We start from the raw sequence: 23,630 nt of genomic DNA on the forward strand, positions 1-23,630 counted from the left end.
CCGGTTAGGTCAGTATCCTGGTTAGGGTAATGATATGTTATGCGATCTGTTTGATCGGTTTGTGGACTATGAATTGTTATGTGATTGTATGTTACGTGCACATGGATGTTTGGACTGGAATTGGGTTGAGGCGGGTCCTGCTTTGTGCTGTAGGCCAAGATACCGAGGGCGGACCGGTTGTTCCGAAGGCCCAGCGAGCGGTCCGGATAAGCTGTAGGCCCCACGAGGGCGGACTAGACGTGCCGAGGCTCGGAGAGTGGACCAGGTCGACTGAAGGCCCAATGCGGGCGGACCAGTCATACTGTAGACTCAGAGAGTGGACCAGGTGGGTTGAAGGCCCAGCACGGGCGGACCAACCACACTGCAGACTCGAGGGACATGACTGGACTCGGAGGGTGGACCAGGTGGACTGAAGGCCCAACACGGCGGACCAGTCTCACAGTAGACCCGTTATGCATGGCTGTTATGCGATTGTTATGATATAGCATGTTATGTGTATGATATATGTGGTTGGTATTTTGGGGGTATCTCACTAAGCTTTCGGGCTTACAGTTTTGGTTTAATGTTTTTCAGGTTCTTCAGGAGACTGTGGCAAGGCAAAGGCGTGATCGTACCGCTCCTCGTGTTTATGTTTTATGACATGGACCTAGGAATACTCTGATAATAAATGTATTGAAAACCTTTTTGTAATAAATTAATGAATTGGGATGTTTTTGAAAAGTTTAAATTTTGTTGAAATTTTTTGTCGTTACAGGGCAAGACCCTGGTTAGTTCCGGACTTTGGTCCAATGCAGTTTTCGGAATTCGGTCCGATGCAGAGGGCAATGCCCTGGTTAGTTCCAGACTTCGGTCCGATGCAGTTTTCGGACATCGGTCCGAAGGAGTGGGCAAGGCCCAGTAGTTGCTTTATATGTTATTGAATGGTATGTGGTAGATTGGCGGAGCTCACTAAGCTTTGTGCTTACCGTTTCTGTTTTTGGTTTCAGGTACTTCCGAAAGTAAAGGGAAGAGCTCAGGATGATGGCAGGACACACACCACAGCTTCAATTTATCCTAGGAGTTTTCATTCGGATGTTTTGATATGTTTGATATCAGTTGATTTGATACATTCACTTTTAAATTTTGAGGCATGTGATTTGTGGTTTTATTATATGATGATTAATTTCGTGGTTTCAGTAATGTTTAAAACAAAAAATTTTGGGTTGTATTTTTGGGGATGTTACAGAAAAAACCCCTTGACTCCGGACTCACTGTGACATCCCCAAAATCACAGCCAGAAAAGACCGATTTTGTTTATGCTTTATGAAAATCGGAGTACTTCATTTTATAAAAAGGTTGCAGAATTTGTTCCCAGAAAAACACGATAAATACGTTATCAAAACATTTTCGAAGAAACGTATTTATATTCATCTTAAAACGTTTGGGATGTCATCGTTAATACAGAAACATAAGCATAAACAGAACTTACAATTATTTACACTAGTGATCTACATCTCTTTAAATCTCTCAGTGTAATGTCACTTCACTTCGTTACCTGTGATATACATAAACTGAGTGGGTCAGGTTGGGAAACCTGGTGAGTACATAGGGTTTTCAACCCACAATAATATAATTATTATGTTTAATCAAACAATCAACCCAATTACCCATCCCCATTATCTTCTTTACTCTTTAAGGATTTAAGCTAAGAGTCATCTATCCTTCATTCGTTTATTCCGAAGTCCCTTACTTCCAAGGTTATAGGACTGGCACTAAATCCATAGCTGCCAATGTTCGTTCATAAAGCACTAATTCCATAGCTGCTATAGTCTATTCATCGGGTACTAAATCCATAGCTACCAGTCTTTATCTAATAGGTACTAAGTCCATAGCTACCAATGTTCAACAGGTACTAAGTCCATAGCTACCAATTCCTACATGTACTAAATCCTTAGCTACCAGCGTCTAATTAATAGGTACTAAGTCCATAGCTACCAATTCCCAACAGGTACTAAATCCATAACTACCAACGTCTAACAGGTACTAAGTCCATAGCTACCGGTGTTTGTCCCATAGGCACTAAATCTATAGCTGCCAATGTATACTCACGTCATCTTCTATCTCTCATCATTTATCTACCCATCATCATACCCAACATATTCGTATATATAAAATACATATACAGTTTAAATCCTTTAACACATGTATAAAACGTTCATCCAGCATAGACAACAAGTATTCAGATAATATGCACACATAGCACATAGTTTATATAAAATACTTCATATCTATGTGTAAGATGAAAGGGACTATGCACTCACCTGAAAGGTGGTGACTCAGCACTCGGACAGTGCTTCGATACTCTCAAAACAATTTCCTTCGATAAAACCTAGTATCAATACCACTAGAGTTTAGTCCAACGATAAGCGCGACAAACTAATAGTCTGACTATTATTATTATTATATAAGCATTAAATAACACTCAATATAACTCATAATAATAGCCCAAATACTCATTATAAGTTCCTAATAATGTTACTATATTAAAACATAAGCTATACTAAAGATAGCGTAGGCATAGCTCACTTACAGCGAGTTTTTTCTCGAAAACCGGGTTTCGCTGGAGCAGCGTTTCCGAGCCGAAAGACCCTTTTTCTTGGGACTCCGGGAGCCTCGGGGCTTCCTTCGGGTGCTAGGGGGTTTACCTAGGCTTTTAGGGGGGTTAGGGGGCTAGAGAGAGAGTCTAGAGAGAGAAAGAATAGTTTAGGAAGGTGTGAAGAATGAGGGAACCCGACACCTCTATTTATAGGGGTGCTGACTGTCCTACTCGCCAAGTAGGGGGGACCTACTCGCCGAGTTGGTGCATGTGGCAGCCTTCTAGTGGTGCCACGTGTCCAATTCTGGTGGTGCCACGTCACCCCCTATCGCGTATCAGCCTTCAAACTTAGAAAAATCATAACTCTCGCATACGAGCTCCGTTTTTGACGTTCTTTTTTTCAACGTGTAGGTAAAATCAATATCTACAAGTTTCATTTAGACTCCATCTGCTAATTATCGACCGATCTCAAATTTAATAGTAGGAGGCGTTTAGACTGCTAAATGACCGCGAAGAATTCGTAACTCCTTCATACGGACTTCGTTTTCGTCTGTCTTTTTACCGTTGAGTTCCTATTAATGAGATCTTCAACTCTCATTTAGGTTGCGTTAGCCAAAAACCGCTCGAACTAAAATTCGAGTTTCGGGCCGTGCACTGCTAAGCCGAATCTTAGAAAAATCATAACTTCCTCATACGAAGTCAGATTTGGGCGTTCTTTTTATCGACGCTCTTAGTTTAACATATTCTACGACTTTCATTTAGATTGCTAAGGATAAATCTCGCTCTATCGTAAATTCACTATTTACGCTTCCCGGTGCCGTGCCGGTTTTGCCGTAAAACTTCAACGGGCCATAACTTCTTCGTTATAACTCGGATTTCGGCGTTCTTTATATGTACGGAAACCTTGTGAAATATTCTAAAACTTGGTTAAGATTATTTATTCTAAATAATGTTTTGTCGAAAAGTCATTTTCAACCCCTATTGCCTCTAATTTGACTAGCCTGGATCTACGGGCGTTACACTCACCCGCTATTCTGGAGGTCACATGTCCGAAGAAGGTCATTACGAACCTTCATGTTGTTAAGTATGATTATTGGGTAGATAAGAAAGCCATGACCTTTTGCTTGTTTCCTAAAAGATCATGTAATGCTTCTGAGAAACACAATGTTGCCTGAAAGTCACAACCCAAGCCCAAAGCACATTGTCCTATCCCTAAACCTAACTCGGAGCCTAAAAACTCTGACACTAACTAATTTTGCAGGCACTTTGTGCTTCAGAGCAAGATACAATATGGTATATTGATAATGCTTGCTCCATGCACATGATGGGGTAGAAGGACTTTCTGCGATATCTCAAACTTTCTCCAAATGTTGGTTACGTGACATATGGCGACAACTCCAAATCTCAGATTTGTGGTTATGGCATCCTCATAAATGGGAATTTCTCTATTTTGAATGTGGCTTACGTAGCTGACCTGAAGCATAACGTGATAAGTGTAGCCCAAGTCACTAACTCAAATCAACGTGTCGAATTTTGCAAGAAACATAGCTACGTGATGATCGAAGACAGAAGAGAAGGTTTGATCAATTCAAATCGCAACAAGAGCATGTACCCACTCGACATCAACATGATCATTGGCAAACCTAAACTTTGCCTTCTCTCTAAAGCTGTTGCTGACGTCAGTTGGTTATGGCAGTGAAGGCTTGCTCATCTGAACTTTTGCTACATGAATGATCTTGTGTCTGGTGAAATGATAAGAGGACTACCGCTCCTCAAGTTCGAAAATAATTACTTGTGTGATGCATGTGAGTGTGGAAAGAAATCGAAGAAAGATTTTCCATTTATCATCGAAAAATCAATCTCGGAACCATTGGAGCTTCTACACATTGATCTTTGTGGACCATCAGTTGTAGAGAGTCTTCATCATAAGAAATATATACTTGTGATTTTTGACAACCTTAAAAGATTCACTTGGGTCTTCTTCCTTAGGCTAAAATCCAAAACAGACTCTAAACTCATCAATTTCATCAAAGGAATAAAAGTTCTCATCAAGCTTCTTGTCAAAAGAATATGAAGTGATAATGGTTTGGAATTTATCAATGGAACCATTGAGAAATTCCTCACCGAGAAAGGAGTTGATAACAACTTCTCTGCTCCTTACACTCCACAACAGAATGGTGTTGTCGGAAGACGGAACATAACGCTTGTTGAAGCTGCTCGATCTATGTTCAACTTTGAAAATCTTCCACTCTACCTATGGGCCGAAGCCGCATCAACTGCTTTCTTTACTTAGAATTGAAGCATTATCAATCGATGGCTCAACATGACACTTTATGAAGCCATGAATGGTCGGAAGCCAAGCAATTATTTTCTTCGCGTTTTCAGATGTCGTTGCCTTATCAAAAACAATCATGATCAACTTACAAAGTTTCAACCTAAAGCTGATGAAGCAATTTTTCTTGGTTATTTTGAAAAATCAAAGGCGTATCGAGTACTTAATCGTCGTACTCGAGTTATTGAAGAAAGCTTTGATGTTACCTTTGATGACAATTTCATTTGGAATTCTGGTCCCACTCATGTCACCACTCACATTATGGAGTCTGATGCTCCTTCTCCGGAATGTACGAACATTCAAGTAATTCATGAAGTAGACTTTGAAACTCTCTTTAGAGCCTCTGAAACAACCCTTGATTCGGAATCTCGACAAGGCAAATCTCATCTCCTGAAGTCCCTGTTTCTCAAAATCTCTACGGTCCTACATCCACTTTTCCTCCATTATATTTTGAATCATTTCAACCTTCTCAGGTTGAGGAGGAGAATGGTCAACCCTCACTAGAATCAAATATGGATGGATTCCTTGATGTAGATGCTGAATTTGATTCCGATCCAATTAACAATGATGATGTGATAAATTTCTTTGACATCCCACCTGATGATGACGTCAACCTCTCTGGTTCATAATTTCAGGAAGAGTATCATCCAGAAGTTCAAACTATTTAGGGGGAGCAACACAACCCCATTGTCGAGATATGATCATCTACTGCTCAAGAGCTACCAAGACTTCATATATGGACTCGAGATCATCCTACAAACCAAGTAATTGGAAATTCAAATGTTGGTGTTCAAACTCGTTCAGCCACAAGTGTTCAAAATGAATGTCTTTTTTCGGCATTTATTTCTATGGTTGAACCCAAATCCATTAAAGAAGCATTAAAACATGTTGATTGGATCACATACATGCAAGAAGAATTGGTTGAGTTTGATAGAAACAAAGTGTGGACTCGCGTCCCTCCTCCTCCGAATCACCCAATTGTCAGTATAAGATGGACGATGCTGGAGTTATTATTCAGAATAAAGCAAGACTAGTTGCTAAAGGATTCACACAGATCGAAGGACTTGATTACGACGAGACCTTTGCTCCCGTTTCTCGTCTTGAAGCAATCCAAATCTTTCTTGCTTATGCTGCTTACAAAGGTTTAAGGTTTACCAAATGGATGTTAAGAGTGCGTTTCTTAATGGTGAACTGGATACTGAAGTATATCTTCAACAGCCTCATGGTTTTGTCAATCTCTCATTTCTGAATTATTACTACAAGCTCCGAAAAGCTGTATATGGTCTCAAGCAAGCTCCTCACGCCTGGTATGAAACGCCAACTGAGTTTCTCAAATGCTCTGCTTTCCAAAGAGGAATTCTCGACCCAACCCTATTACAAAGATAAAATGGAAAACATCTCATGCTTGTCCAAATTTATGTTGATGACATCATTTTTGGATCCACCGTTCATCAATGGTTGCTGACTTTGCTAAATTAATGGTCAGTAGATTTCAAATGAGTATGAATCATGAATTGAGATTATTTCTTGGTCTCTAAGTCAAACATACCAACCGAGAAATCTTTATTCATGAAGAAAAATAAATTTCTAAACTCCTCAAAAATTACTCAATGGACACCCGTGCCTCAGCCAAGGTACCCATGGGGTTCAGTCACAAAATATTCTCAGACCCATCAGGTGTAGCACTTGATGAAAAGAAGTATAGAGGAATGATTGGATCCTTACTCTATCTTACACCAAGTCGTCCGGACATCATGTTTGCTACTTGTCTTTGTACCAGATTTCAAGTCAATCCGAAAATGTCACGTCTTTTGGATATGAAACAAATTTTCAAATATCTTAAAGGAACAAAGAGTCACGAAATCTGGTACCCAGCAAATGAGAGTTTCTTTTTCAAGCATACTCATATTCTAACTATGGTGGTCATTAATTGGACAGGAAAAGCACATTTGGTGGCTGTCAATTTTTAGGAGGTCAATTTGTTTGTTGGTCATCCAAGAAACATAACTACATAGCTCTCTCAATAGACGAAGTAAAATACATTGATTTTGCTAGCTTTAATTCACAAGTTCTTTGGATGAAATATCAACTTTTGGATTATGGTTATCGTTTTCAACGCATTCCGATCTATTGTGATTCTCAAAGTGCAATTACAATTTCACACAACCCAATTCAGCACTCCATGACAAAGCACATTGATATATGGTACCACTTTATAAAAGATCATGTTTTAAATGGAAATATTTAACTCATTTTTGTTCCATCTGACGATGAAATTGCTGATGTCTTTACTAAGGCATTAGAAGAAACCAAGTTTAATGGTTTTCTGAACAAAATGGGTATCATGATGCCTGATCCTCAATTCTTTCAGGAGATATGTACTCTCTGATGGCAACATCATAAAGTATAGTTGGTTCCAAAGCAAAATCTTTTTACATTTCAGAGCTATTACCTGTCGGAACAATCAGGATCATATTATGTGTCTTTTTATCTAACTCTCTATCTTAATGTAAGTTGTACAACTCCTAAGTCTCTTGTAGTTCAAAGACTAATATAATCACAATCTTGTATCAGAACACACTTCATAAGGTCATCATGGAATTCCAATATAGAAAGGTAGTGCAATTCTTTATAGCCTTTACTCCGGATATTTCAAATCCTTGCTCTGGAAGGTTTCTCAATTTACAATAGGAACTCGTTTTCTCAAAATCTTCATTCCGGAATGCTCTCTCAAAATATTCTCCATAATCTTTCTAAATCATTCTCTCCAAAATTTAAAAATTAATAAATAAATAAATATTTTGCTCTAGAATTTTAAAGAAAATTTGGCTTTGGAATTTCAAAATCGTTCTACGAAATCTCAAATCATGATCCGAAACTTAAACAATTTTCTTCGGAAATCATCTCAAAGTTTCACTCCGGACTTTTACATTTCTTAATAAAAAATATTTCGGACCTGTTTTTCAAGATCACTTAGTTCTGAAATACACTTCATAATCATCCGGAAGTCCAAAGGTATTTAAGGTGAAACGTTTTCAAACGGTTACTTTTTCAAAGATGCTTATCTTTTCACCCTAGAAATCCGCACCACATATGCACATCCAGTAAAGCAAACATCCCATTGCCGTTTCACGGTTTCTACTCCTCACTTCATTCCATAGAAAACTTTCGTTATCATTAGTCAAATCAACCCCAAAACGACAACATAATAAATGCGACCCATTTCCATTTCGGATCCTCATCATTACCATTTCTGACCCGATTCGTTTCCATCACCTATAAAAACCTCTTTAACCCTCCTTTATCTCTGTACCCGCACAAATCTCTTCAAATTCCAAAACCGCTTTTGTGTTCTTGTGTTCTTCAAGCACTCATCTTCTATGTAATAATGGCATCTCATTCATCTCCTTCAAAGTTTGATCAAACAGCCCAAATTGCTCCTAAACCAAGAAATCTATTGCCAAGAAAAAATATTCTAAAGAATCATCATCCTCACACTCATCTGAACCATTCCTAAGTTACAAAACACAACTTTTTCTCCATAAACCTCATGGATTTCGATGAACCCATAAGAGTGATGATCGAGTTCATTGCTCATCATTCAATCTCCATTCCCCTCACTAAAATCCCTGAACCACCTCTTCCACTCAATCTTTTGCACACAACGTTTACAAGAGTTAAGATCCATGATGGGGTTCTTGAAACCAAAATCACTGGTGACATAATCGTGCCCATTCACAAATCAACGTTTCTCAGGGCAATAGGCGTCAATGAAAACCCCAAAGGTTTTAAAGTTCAAGAACCTACCAACCAAGAATTCCAGCAATTTCTGAATCATATTGGGTATAATCAAGACTACAAAGCCAAGGAGTTCAAGAAGTCGTCGGTTTCCAATCTTTGGACCGTGCTAATGCACTTTATCATCAGAGGGTTGTCCAGAAAGCATGGTGGTACGGACACCTTGAGCAAGGATTGGCTGCAAAAGGTATAAAACATCTATTTAGGACACAACAATGCAGTTGATTTTCCGGAAGTGTTGTGGCAAGATTTCCGAAAGTTATCCATCAAACGAAAGAACAATGAGATTTCGAGCCCTAGGTTTTGGGCCCTGACAATCCAAGAGCTTTACAAAGATGGTCCGATCCAATCCCAGTTTCTACAATTCCGAAAGAGGTATATGTCTCTATCAAAATTATTAAACATTGCCGTATTTCGAACCAATATTCTTTTAGACCTATAAGACATTTATCGGAACACATGTTGGCCATAATACCTTCCAGATCCATTCATTTAAAACCTACTAGGAGACTTCGGTTATGTTCGACCCAACACAACCTGAACCTGTCTCCATTGAGCCTATTCCGAAAGAGTCCCATCCTACTGTGTTCAGAGGAAAAGTAAAAAGTCTGCCAAAAGGAAGACTTCTCTCTCTAAGCCAAATCCTAAAAGAGAACCAAATTCAACTCTTCCTCTCAAAAGGAAGGAGCTCATAACATTCAGGCTGACTCTGGCCATCCGTACACCACAACAACCCACTCATCCGAGGTACCCCTCAATGTTTCAAAATCACAAGCACACACACACACACACGGGGAGTCTGCTTATAATCCAGCCTCACCTTCCCAAAAAGGTGATGTTGGTGTTGAACAAAGTTCCTTGTAGCCCCTAGAACAAACCCACATGTCAGATTTGATTTCCCAATTTCTTCAACACAAGCATAGTCCGAAACCCCTGTTCCGGACCCCAAGTACTCGAAGACTGGAGCAGTCCCTCCAAATTCTCATGCAACAACTGGTATAATACCCAGTAAGGGTATAAAACGACCAGGTACTAATGATCCCCTTTGGGAAAATTTTGTCAACAGGGCACATTTGAGCCATCTGGTACTTACAAGATCCCAAGCTGAAGCTACACTCATTTCGATGTGAAATAGAGCCATTCAACGCAACCAGCCATTTGTTGCTCCAACTGACGATGAAACCGATCAGGAGTTTGCATCCAGAGAAACTCCAACAACTCCTCACAATAATTTCATCCAGACAGATTCGGATGAAGAGCCTTCCGAGGATGTAATGTTCATTGAAAACGGAGCAACTACTGATGATACTGAAGTGTTGCACACTGTTCGATTTCAATGCAAGCAATCCTCATCCAAATCACTTTTTATTTCGGATCCTCCTCGTCTACTCATGGTAATGAATCTGACTACACTTGTAAACTTCATGATGATGCTGCCACCCACGAATCTGGTCCTTCAGTTCCTCCAGTCAATCCGGAACCTAGCAAGAACAAACCTCATAATTCTAGTTCAGACACTGGATCTTCCGCAGGCGAGTACATTGATTTGTTTGCCCTCCTTGAAATCCAGACAAATGTGTTTGACACAATGAATAAGGTTAACACCATTGAGGCTTCCGTAGCCGGGCTTAACACCAAAATTGATGAGAAAATCTCCAGAATTGATTCCAAGCTTGATGTCATTCTTCAATCAATGTACGAAGCCAACAAGTCCGGACCCACTGTTGATAAACGTGAAGCTCAACTCGACCAACTTATCTCTCTCCAGCTCAAACATACCATCAAAGAAGTTGAACAAAAATATGATGACCTAGTTGCTGCCACCAATGACTTGATCAAGATAACTCATGTTCGTCATGAGAAACAAATTCATCGAATGGAGAAAGAGATCCAGAAGAAGGACGAAATGAACCTGAGTATGCAGCAAGTTCTCATTAAGGTTCTTCGAGCCTATTGGAACATTGTGGATGTTCCGAACAATAAGTTTGATGAAATGTTGTCAATCTTGCAGGACCTTTTTACCATCTCAAAGCTCAGGCCCCCATTGCTAAATCTTATGACACCCTCACCCTTCAACTCAACACCAACTTTCAGAAGGTGTTTGAAAATTTTCCAGATCTGAAAGTGTCTCTTATGCTTGCTCTGTTTTCCAGGTCCACCATTGCAAGAGGGGGATAAGGCACAAGTCAAACCTGGAGAACTGCCTCGGAATATCAACTCTGAGATGAAGATAAAAATTCCAATGATGAAGTCCAAGTTCTTTCTAGATTTCTAGGAAATGATGATGATGATGAAAAATCATTCATTACAAATGGAGTATTAGGTCTGCAATCTCCAAAGAAATTCCCAGCCAAGGTGCTTACAGAGGAAGAGAAAAGAATATGGTCTGCAATCTCATGGCCATCTACTATGTTGGATGTGTTTAAAATAAGTAGTCAAATGGATAAGGCTAACACCAAATTAACGGTTGATGCCTTCCGGGCCACTCCATCCATGCCGCCTCCAATTCCTACTCCCAAAATTGTTCCAATTGATGAAGGTTCTCCCCTCCGGACCCCAAACGGCATTACGTAAGAACCTCTTCAAACTTATCCTCCGGAGTTCACCATTGATGAAAACATGAAAAATATCATCTCGACACTCAACAAAGATAAGGGTAAGAAGCCCATCACTGAAATCCATTAAGCTCACTACTTTGGACCTCCACCAAAGAAAAATATTGGATGGTATTAGAAGGATATCAACAACTCCCTAGAGGAAAGCATCCGGATCCAGGCACTTAAAGATAATCCTGATCTAATGCGAGGTATCTTTCCTCTCTGATGAGAAGGAATCTTCCATGATGTCGACATAGTACCCTTCATGTACTATGACATTCCTTCAAAATATTTGGAATACCTCGATCTACCTCTCTCTCTGTACAACAAGTTCTACATCAAGTTTGCTCTTCTCCACCCCAATGATAATCCGAAGCTGATCATCCGGACAGAGCACGAAAGACTGAAAACCTTTTACTCTAAGAATGCACAGCCTCAAAAGGCAGTGTGGATGTGGAAGAGGCTAACAAAGATCTCAGGGTTTGGAAGGAACATCTTGACAAAATATGAACTCAAATGTGTACTATTCCGGTATCAAATCTTTTGGAATAAACCAACTCATCACACCATTACTGATGTCGATTTCCCTGCAATCAATCCGAATGACATTATGACCATTGCTGCGCACTTTCGGAGTCTTCAAAATAACTATATCAATATGGGTGCTTATCATGCTGCCTTAAGCTTTCTTAAGGACTATGTTGCGGAATTTGTCGATGAAACTACGAGCTAGCAAACTTGTTCGGAACCGAAAACTTCGTTGCCAAAATCGACTATGTTCTACCTGAAGCTGAATTGCTAGATGAAGGGCCCATTGATGAACCGGTTCTAGGGTTTGTTTACAAAACAAGAAAGACAAACAAGAAGGACTTCTTCCAAGTCCTTGACAAAAACCTAGTTCCTACTAGATCCCTTAAAATGTTTATCGGTTGTGCATCCAATTCCGAGGCTCCTGAACATGTCAAGGCAAAGTTTCTGAGTCAGTTGCAGTGGTATATTGATGTCAGAGAATGGTTGTTTAGAGCTTACACGTTCATCAAGGAAGAAGTGAATTGAGCTAACCTGATTGCTAAGTTCACTCATAGGGAGATTGTTGGATGGAGCTTGAAAGTGAACCTCTAGCAATATATAACCTTTTGAAGTTCCGAAATCAGTCTCAGTTCCGAAACAAGAATTGGTACTGAATCAGTTTGTAGTACGGACTAAAAGCTTGGCTCTGTATGAGAAGACCAAATGAAAGCATTCCGGAATGGATATTTTTTCCGGAATGTTAACTTGTCCGAATCAGTGTTTTGTCCGGATTGTATTAATTGTATTTGTCACTTAGCTTGATTTAACGTGTCATAGGACTTAGTCTCTTTTGTTAAACCTAGATAATAAGAGTGTCAAGAGTAACTCTATTATCTAGTCTCGTGTATGTAATTGGTTAGTACGATGTATCATGTTCTCCTATTTATAGCTTTCAATTTTGAATCAAGTGACAAATTATTAAAAAAAATAGCTTTATTCCAATCTTCTCTACTCTTGAAATCTTTTACTTAAAAACAATCCCATTGTTCTCCATTTATTATATTTACATTAATTGTATTTCTCACTCTTCATTTATGTCTTAAATATTTTGTTGAATGAATTTATTCAGACTTGACTGGTCTTCACAGAATTGACTAGAACATTCCTTAGTAAGAAGAAATTGATCTTAAGCATTAATTCAAGGTTTGAGTTTTCAACCTTGTCCCTAAGCATTAGATCGTTTGTTCTCTTAGTGACTTGAGAGTGACAGGGTGTATTGATGCCAGTTTTTAGACCGACAGAGATAATTTCCGCTCTCAGTCGAGTTGAGTATTTTCCCTGAATAGATAAGCAATTACTTGGAAAAGTTCCAAACAGGAGACTATAGCTGACTCAACGTGCGAATCAGAGTACATAGCAACAAGTGAAGCAGCAAAGGAGGCAAAATGGCTGAAGAACTTTATCAGAGATCTTGGAGTTGTGCAAGTTGTAAAGGAGCCTATGGAGATTTTCTGTGACAATGAGGGTGTGGTTTCTCTAACTAAGGAACCAAGGGATCATGGCAGATCCAGGCACATCGACATAAAATATCACTTCATAAGACATTGGGTGGAAGGACTCCTCGTGGTAAAGAGGGTATTGTCAGATGAGAACCTAACAGATCCACTCACGATGGGACTGGGTAGGGTTAAGCATTTGAAGCATTCGAGGAGCATTGGGCTGAAGGATGATGTTAGTTTTAATGATTAGATAGCTTCTTAGAAACTTGTAATAAATAAAATGTAATTGACATTTGATGATTAAATAAAAGGTGTTTCTTATTTATAAGTAAGGTTACTGTCTTATGTCAATTGTTTACAATTGTTTCAATTTTCATGTTTTGACTTCCAGAATAATAAGATTATTCAAACTATCCACAATCGATCATACTTTGGAAGTAGGTATTGAGGCAAGACTGTCATGAATTTGGCGTGTAGATTGTCTGAAGTGTTTAGACATAGCAAGAGATTGCTACAACATTCATGAGTGCTCATAAGGTCCAAGTATTAGATTAAACCCATGCTCACATGAATCACTTCATGGAATTTATCACGAGTGATTTTGAGACGATAATATCATATAGTCTTCAAACGAAGATATATGAGCTGTTGACTATGAGTTGGTTGTACATTGATAGTGTGGAAACACATCAGTAACTTGATGTTATAAAATACATTGTTGTGTATAATTTAACAACTAGTTAGTACAAGCAGATAATGTTAAAGTTTATTTTTCCTTTTAATTCTTGGAGGATTAAAAGCGATATCTTGGGCCCCTCGATGATTTTGTTTCAACTTATGTGTCGGGCCCGGTCAGAACTAAATTGATGTGTTCAGTTATGTTCTATGTCAAACAAATCGTAAATCGAGAAACAAACTATTGGAAAATAATTATGGCATTGTTCCATGTATTTTTCTGGCTGATATCTTGTAGAACAGAGGGTTACATGATCACTTATATAAAGGATGTGTCACTGACGTAGTCAGTGTTCGAGATCGGCTTTTGAAAGCTACGATTGCTAATCATTGATTTATTTAATCAGTCACCGTATATTTAATTGGTCTCTTTTGATCACTAAATTAATTCCAAATTAATTCTTGATCAATACTAATCCAAGTGGGAGACTGTTGAATTTAGTGTCTAAGCTCATAACTATAACTGGGATGTACTTGACCTGATTGTAGCATGGTCCTTTTGGATTACCTTCACCAGTGCAATTTGATAGGATGGACTTTTGAGAATAAGGCTATTATGATTTATTAATATATTATAGGTATAAATATATTAATAGAGAAATCATATTATTATTTAATTAGAATTGATCAAGAATTAATTTGGAATTAATTTAGTGATCAAAAGATACTAATTATATATATATATATATATATATATATATATATATATATATATATATATATACGAGGACTAATTAAATAAATCAATGATTCTTATAGTGTGGGCCAATGATCAATTGTTATTTGGGATGGGCTCAACCAATGTGATAGTCCATGGATAGTCCATGGAGCCTAATGTAATATGACAGGCCACAGTGCATTAGGGTTTGCAAAGATGTAGCCCTAGCATTTGTTACACTATAAAAGGGATCCCCTAGATCCAAAAACATCGATACCTATCGTTCTTAGAGTTTGATATTGATTTTGTGCTAACTAGCTTATTCTCTCAAGCCTCCTCTTGCATTTGGTGTTTGTGACACATTAGAGGCATCACACTTGAGGTGCTAAAGTTTTTAAAGGCCAAGAACTACAAGTACATCAATAGGTATTCATCTAATTATGAATTTTGTATTGTATATCCTCCATTGTATGCTAGTTAGGGTGTATGTTTTGGAAAATTGAAAATGCATGTATAATCAGAGAAAACATAGATCCAAAGCATCTAGGGTTGCATGTGCACCATAGGAGTGTTATAATGCTCAAAACCCTTTAAGCACTCCCCTGTTAGGATCCCAGACTATCACTAGCTGGCACTCATAGTCAATCAAAGCCCCAAACTGGATCAACCAATCTACACCCATGATCACACAAACATCTCCCATCGCGATAAGGATGAGTTCTATCAGATATCCAACATCGAAAATCTCTAATACATAACCCCGGTAGACATTAGCAGTAGAGACGGGACGCTCGTCAGCTATTGAGACTCTCAAGGGCCTGCTTAAAGTCTCTTGCGGAATACTAAACCCGCGACAAAATGATGATGACACAAATGATCGACAAGCACTCGAGTCAAACAACACAAGCGTAGGCACATAATTCACACGAAAAGTACCTACACAATTGATAATGTAAGCAAAATAAATGTAACGAACACATACCACCCACGATGTTTGTAGCTGCGCGAGCCTCCTCTATTGTCAACTGAAATTCTCTACCCCGAGTCCTGGTGCCTCGGCCTTCCCCTGTCGGCCATCAGTGATACACAGGGTCTCTGGAGTCTAAACCGCCCTAGATGTAAGCTGAATAAAATTTGCCTTCAATTGGCCTATCTGGTTGTAGCTAAAAGAAACCTGAAATCCCTTAGGTAAATCCCACACCATATGCCTGTCCTTACCACATATGTATCAAGCCGACTTGGACTGACACGGTTCATCATGCCCCTTGCCACACTTCCCATAAGTGTGGCCCTTCTGGCCTCCAACTTTCTGATCAGTGGGATTGGCCTGCTTAGTCGCCAGCTGCATCTGTATTGGTGTCCTGTCTCTCCCATGGATCTCCTTCTACCCCTAGCCTGGGACTCCAGCTCGATCTCTCTCCTCTTGGCATTGGTCTGTCAGTCAACTAATATCTAATACATGGAGTTTGTCATGAACTCTTAGGTATCCCTCGTAATAATACTGAAATACCGAGTCATATGCGCCAACTCCATGGATACCTACTTAGGGTAGAACCAAGATCTCTCATGAAACGTCCTAACGACCTTAGTCACCGTCTTTGTATTCTGCTTGAGAGATAGGAACTTTTGGGAAACCTTTCCCACTCAAATGTGGGTATAAATGCTTCCCTTAACATTGCAGTAAACCTCTCCCAAGTCATCCCAACATGCTCTGGAAGTATGTAGTCAAACGTCGCAAACTTCCATCAGTCCTTCGCTCCAAAGCGAAGCAGGTTTAATGCGAATTGAACCCTCAAATTCTCCACACAGGAGCAGGTACAGAAACATCCCTCAATGTCAAAGATCCATCTCATACAAGCAATTGGATCCTAGGTCCCATCAAACACGGGTCGCTTCGTGTTGGTGAACTCTAATTCCAGTAGTACAGGCCCAAGACTACCTTCCACACCAATTTGTATTTGTCTCGAATCGTATCCTCGAGACCTCAGGAAATCTACCTCCTCACATCAACGATGGACTCACCCTACTGGGTCCTTAGAACCACAACCATACGTCTAGACACTAGCTCTAGACTACTCCTAGCATTGCTCTGCCTCACGAGAGCTTCATTGCCCTCGCTATTTGCTTTGCGTATGCCAATTGTACATTGTACGAGACTTGATAGACATTTGAATAAATGATCCTACCTCAAATCCGTAACAAAACAAGGAATAGGAAGAAAGCCTAAATCAGACACTGTAAAACTATAAAACCCTAACTATATACAATTGTGTAGCATACACTAAGAAAATAATAAAGACATATTTAATCTCATAAGGGATGAACTCCTAGGCTAAGGCATCATAAATCATGCAACATGTTCACACTAAATCTGCAAGAATCCTTAGCCTAACCTAGCTAGCATGCAATTCTATCAGCTCATAATATAAATATTTCTACTCTGCACTATTCAAAATGTAAATTAAGGTACTTTGGGAAGCTGTCGCGCAAGCACTGGTCGATTGTACACATTGGTTCTTTGGGTTTTTCCTACTATAAAAGTCTTCATTTCTTGTTATGTTATTTAAGAAATGTTCAGATCCTTAGTTACAGTTTGGAATCACCCAGAGGTTCATCCAAATTCCTCAAACCAGGGCGCTAATACCAAGTTGTAACACCATAAATTTTAAACCAAAATTTTCATTTTTTAAATTACCAAAAATCATAATTTCACAACCAGGTTATCAAATATAGGATCATCCCAAAATAAAAAGTAGCATAGTTACCAAAGTTCATAAACATGTACCGGTAGTAAATTCCCCAAAGCATATGTACAACCAGACCTTCGCCTTCTCGCGGTCCTGTGAAATATCTGCCATATATAAATCAACAATTCTAAGCACGAAGCTTATTTATTTCCCCAAGATATCACGTATAACACAACATAAATAAACAACTATGGGTTATCCACAACCCTAGGGCCATCAGTAGTCCCGGTGAGGTAATAGCACGCACGATGGGTTATCAGCAACCTTGGTTGGCTATCAGCAACCTTGGTTGGCTATCAGCAACCTTAGTCACGTATACTTATCATAATATAGCGTAACATAGGAGCTAGACCTAGGTTGTTATCATAATACAACCAAGCTACCATACATGTAAGAGTAAGTGAGGAGACTTACTTGATACTCACGCCTTGAAAAACCTATAACCCGAACTGCCAGATCTAGATTCCGCCTAGTCAACAAAATAATTAGCCTTAATTAATAATTAAGTTTCAAAACTCACCTGTGAGTCAAAATCCCTCAAATAAACCTTCTAAGGGAAAAGGACCATTTTGCCCTTCCCGTGGTCCAAAAACCCTAAAACTTGACCAAGGGTCAAAGTCAACGAAAGTCAACGCTCAGTATGTATGTTGCGCGTTCCACTCCTAGGCGTATAACTAGGTCAACATGCATCAGGGAAGAATTAGGCTACACTACGCGTAGCCAGGAGTACACCCGACATACTCCATTAATCTCCAAATCCACTAATTTGTTGTCTTAATACTTTAAGACAACCAACACAACAACAGATCTGGCAAATTTAAAGACTCTTAAGCCAAAAAGTTGTGGGCTTTAAACCATTGCATGGCTAGGAAAGGCTCAAAGCATCACTTCATCCATTCTAATCTACTTTACTCATTCATGAGCCAAATGGGAAGATCAAGCAAGCATTTTTATAAATTTAGATGTAGTAGTATGCATGAAAGGACAACTTAAACCCTCTGAAGAGTCCCAAACTCAAAAAGGTCCAAACTTGGGGACTATTAGCTCATAAATCTTAAACCAAAGAGATCTAGAAGAACACTAGTCAATGTACATGCTTTATGCCTAAAAATGATGCACAAAGGTGGGAAGTTTTTGGATCTCCAAGCTTGCTAGCACCTTCTTCTTCTTCTCTAACCTCCTCTTTCAACTATAAGAGCCAAGAACACTCAAAACTTGCAATAACACATACACAATCCACATACATGAGATTAGGGTTTATACAAGGGTTGGAGGCTAATAAGAGTGACTAAAAAGAAGCCATAATGTTCCTTAAATAGGGACAAACCTTAAGATTAGGGTTTTACATCTGAGTTAGTACGCCCATCATACCACATGTACACCCAACACACTAGCTAGCTCTCTGTAACCATGCAGGTTGCAAGAGTACACTAAGCGTACTCATATATACCCCCACATACAACCTCTTTTGCAAACTTTTTCTATTAGGGACCAAATGCAATACTTTTGATAAAGATTCGAATAATTATAAAATGTACCTTATTTTAGGATGTTACATTACGTTTTTTTTAATATGTTCATACTAGGAATGATTTTTGAACAACAACACCTTTTTATTTCTATATTCCTAATGATATCATAACATGTGAAATTAGTGGTCCTAGAATGGTTCACTTAGATGAAACCATTAGTACACAAATTGATACTATGCCTTACACACAACATGAAACTATTGATGATATTAGATGTTATCATGCAAACAATTGGCATCACTTATTAGATATTTTTGTTATTGGATATTGGAATGGTAAGTTGTGATGTTTTCATTATGAATTATTGTATTGGTACGATCCATCCATATCATTGTGCTCCATTTTAGCATGTTTAATCCATGAGAGAGTTGAGAATTACTTTTAAACCATAATAATCAGTTGTAATAATGGGAGTGGCTATGAAATAAGGTCTAAAGACAATATGAAATATTAGTGACATCATGGAGATGGATGTAACTTAGTAGAAGAGTCAAATTCACACATATTCATTGTTAATGAACATTAAAAGACCTACCTTGGTTCATGGATCAACATAATTAAGTGAAATCTTAGTAAGTAGTTTCTCAATTTCCTTCGACCTAAGGTGTATGTAAGCTGCTGAGTGAAGTAGTGTTATAACTTTATGTATGTCAAATATCGCTCAAGAACATGATACTTGTAAAGACTACTATCAAATATGACATGAAAATTATGAGAACACATATGTAAGGTACGAGATTCATTCCTCTAAAAATTGGAATTTGTTATTGTTAAATGTGACTCGAGGATCGGGATAATATTCATTGAGTATTTGGAGCATTTAGAACTAAATGGACCACTTAACATTCATGGAGAATGTGACAAAGGAACAAATCATTTGAGCTGGATTTCGATCATCTGAAAAAGGAACGGATTAAGTGTCAAAGGAACGGATCATCTAAATGGGGTTTAGAGCAACTTGGAGTGGCTTGGGGAAACTTGGAGTGATTTGGAGCAACTTGTGGCAACTTAGAGCAACATGATGCAACATGGTCCAACATGTTGCGCCATGAAGATGTTGAGCAATGAAGATGCGGAGCCATGAAGATGTTGAGCCAAGTAAAGATGTTGGACCAACATGGAGAAGTTGATCCATTAAAGAGAAGTTATGCCATCTTTAGGAGATAATAAGCCAAATATGAAGGATGTTGTGCCTTCCTTATACAGGATGGGCCAACATCGTACATGTTATGTTATCTTGGTTTTTTGATGAGACATGATATCCCTGATCAGCCACGTATGCTATGAAATCCTCTATGATTCTCATAAGTTGGTGATGCTCAATGAATACACCATTTTGTGCCACCATGATGGATATTGGCCCACTAGTTTCCATGATGTGCCACATGTGCATCATGATACTCCACTTGGGTACAAGGTGCTCCATTATGTGTGTTGCTGATGCTCATGGATTGTATGACATGGAAGAATGCTCCAGAAGATGTTGCATGGAAAATCATGATTGGATGACACAATTTATAGGAATATGGTCCAATGGGCTTGGCCCATTAGGGTTTACGTCTAATTCCTCAAGTATAAAAAGAGATTCATACTATTTCATTTGGTATCTTGAATTATATAGTGATAGGCGAATCTCTATTTAATTGTACTTGTAACTGCTTTTTGAGAGCTTTAAAATAAAGAATACCCCCTCTAGCCCATAGACGTGGATCAACTTGATCAAACCATGTAAATACCGTGTCTTGTATGATTTTGGTTTTGCAAATTATTTGCTTACTTCATACCAAGTGATATCAGAGCTTGGCATGTGGCATCAGATCTATTTTGAGTCTTTATAAGTATCGACTAAGTTCCTAACAAGTGGAATCAGAGGTACGATTTGTGTTCCTATGATTGAAAATGTCTACTCACAAGTTTGATTTGGAGAAATTCAATAGTTTAAATGAATTCACTTTATGGAAAGTGAAGATGAAGGCTCTTATGGTTCAACAAGGATGTGCAGCGGTACTGGAAGGAGAAGCAAAACTGCCAAAGGACATGGTGGCTAAATGGAAGGTGGTTATTCTTGCAAGAGTGCATAACACTCTTTTGTTGAGGTCGACAGACGATGTACCGAGAGAATTCTTGGATTAAATGAGTGCATCTGGGTTTTGGGAGAAATTGTGTGACAAGTATCAAAATAATTCTCCTATGAATAGGCTGTATTAGAAGCAACATTTGTATACTCTTAGGATATCGAAAAGCACCCAAGTGAAGGATCATCTTGACAACTTCAATATGATCATCTTGGACTTACAAGGTGTGAACATTAATATTGAAGTTGAAAATCAAGAACTTATCCTCTTATATTCACTACTGAATTCTTATGAGAATTTTGTTGATACCATGTTATGTGGTAGGAAAATGATCATTGTGAATGATGTGAAAGATTCTTTGATGTCCAAAGAACTAAAAAGAAATTTTTTAATTGGAGAAGAAGTTTCCAGTTCTGGTTTGTTCGCAGGCAAATGAAGAACATCAGTTAGAGGTGGTGGTAACTAAAGGAAAGTCAAATTCCGAATCTAAAGCCCACATAAAGTGTTACAACAAGGAAAAGGGGCACTTTATAAGATACTGTTCATTGCTAAATAAAGGGAATAATGGTGTTGGATCAAACAAAAACAATGTTGTTGTGGTTCGAGGAAATTCTGATGACAAAATGATGGTGAATTTTTTATTGTATATACAACTATTTCTACTGATGCTTGGGTCTTGGAGTCTGGAGCATCCTGTCATATGACATGAAATCGTAAATGGTTTCGACTCTTTCAAAGAGTGGAATGAAACATTCAACATGGGTGATGATTGGGTGAGCAATATCAAGGGCACTAGCACAATGAAAGCTAGATGCACGATGGTATAGTTAGGAAACTTGATTGATGGTTCGTCCTTGAGCTTCGAAAGAATTTGGTTTCTCTTGGCACTTTGGTGAAGGATAGATTGAACTATTCTGGAAAGGGTGATTGGTTAAGAGTCTCCATGGGTGCTCTTGTAGTTATGAAGGGAAAGATGAATCCTCATGGAATTTATATCTTGGATGGCTATACGTTTGGGGGAAAGGTGACTATATCCCAATCCTTGGATTAGTATGTGAGCAAGGAGGAGTTGTTTGGTGGAGATGCAACTGGAAATGCTAAACCTGATGAAGCTTGTGTTCAAGAGATACAAAGCAGGGTGAAGTTTGCCTCGGTTCAACACTTAAGCAAGGAGATTCCCGAGTGTGTACATTCGGATCAATAGGTTCCCTCTCCTATGCATACTCATGGTGGATGTCAATACTTTGTGAGTTTTATCTATGTTTAGTCAAGGAATACCTGCTTGTATTTTATGAAAACAAAGGATGAAGATGAAGTGTTTGGGCGGTTCAAGGAGTGGAAGATAATGGTTGAGAAACTGCTCAAGAACCATGTCAGGTCATTCATAATATAATAGGTTGGATTTATGCAAGGCTTTATTTGATAACTTTTACAAAATAGAAGGTACAATGAGGCATCACACTGTACGACTAACACCACAACAAAGCAGAGTGGCAGAACAGATGAAAGAAACCGGTGAAGCATGCTCAATGAATGTGATTTTATGCAAATTTATCAGAGAAATTATGGGCGGAAGAAGTCAACACTACTTACTATCAGGTGAGTAGATCTCCATCAACTGCAACTGATTATAAGGCTCTTCAAGAGGTGTAGTATGGAAAAACCCTCCAAGAATTTGGGTTTACAAATGTTTGGATGCACTGCTAAAGCTCGTGTGAATGATAGTAAACTGGACTCGATGGCAATGAAGTGCATATTTCTAGTATATGCATTTGGAGGAAAGGTCATCGTCTATGATATACAGAAGAAGGAAAGACTCCAAATTTCATTATTAGCAGAGATGTGACTTTTGAATCTACAATGTATAACAAGAGAAGAAGTGGTACAAGTTTTGTGGGGGAATGCTCAAGGTGCTAGCCAAAAGGTGGAGTTTGAAACAGAAACCCTACACATTTTTGTGATAAATATGGAACAACAAGGTAACATGGAAAAACATAGACATGAGGAATCCACTGATCAACCTATGAAAGAAGTGTCTACTGATGTTGATGCCATGAAAGACAACTTGAAGAAACTTTTGGAGACTGAGCTTGTGATGAACGATTTAGGAGTTGAAAAGAATATAACAAGGACAGAGATATGGATATATAGAAGAACAAGATGTTTATACATTTCTCACTGTATTGAGAAAGTATTACGGGCGTTCTATCGTGATCAATCCAAACATGTTGGTGCTTCTTTGGCGTTTCGAGGAATTCGGGGAAAATCTCATCAGGAAGAATTGAAGTGGACCTTATGACACTTGAATGAAATGCTTGATGTTTGTATGGTGTATGGTAAAAATACACAACATACAAACTTGGTTGGATTAATAGATTCGGACCATGAAAGTGATTTGGAGAAAAGTAGTTCATTAGTTGTATTTAGAGTCTTCTTTTAAAGGTGAAGAAACCTATAATGTTATATCAAAGGTTATGCATTCAAAAGTCTGGTGACAAGGTCATTGCCCAAAGAGAAGTTCAATCTTTACTTGGACTTGGTTGATGGTTGTAGGAGGTAATCCCCTTCGGGG

The sequence above is a fragment of the Lactuca saligna genome, chromosome 6 (genome assembly GCF_052625555.1).
Source record: "Lactuca saligna cultivar CGN05327 chromosome 6, ASM5262555v1, whole genome shotgun sequence".
Lineage (NCBI taxonomy): Eukaryota > Viridiplantae > Streptophyta > Magnoliopsida > Asterales > Asteraceae > Lactuca > Lactuca saligna.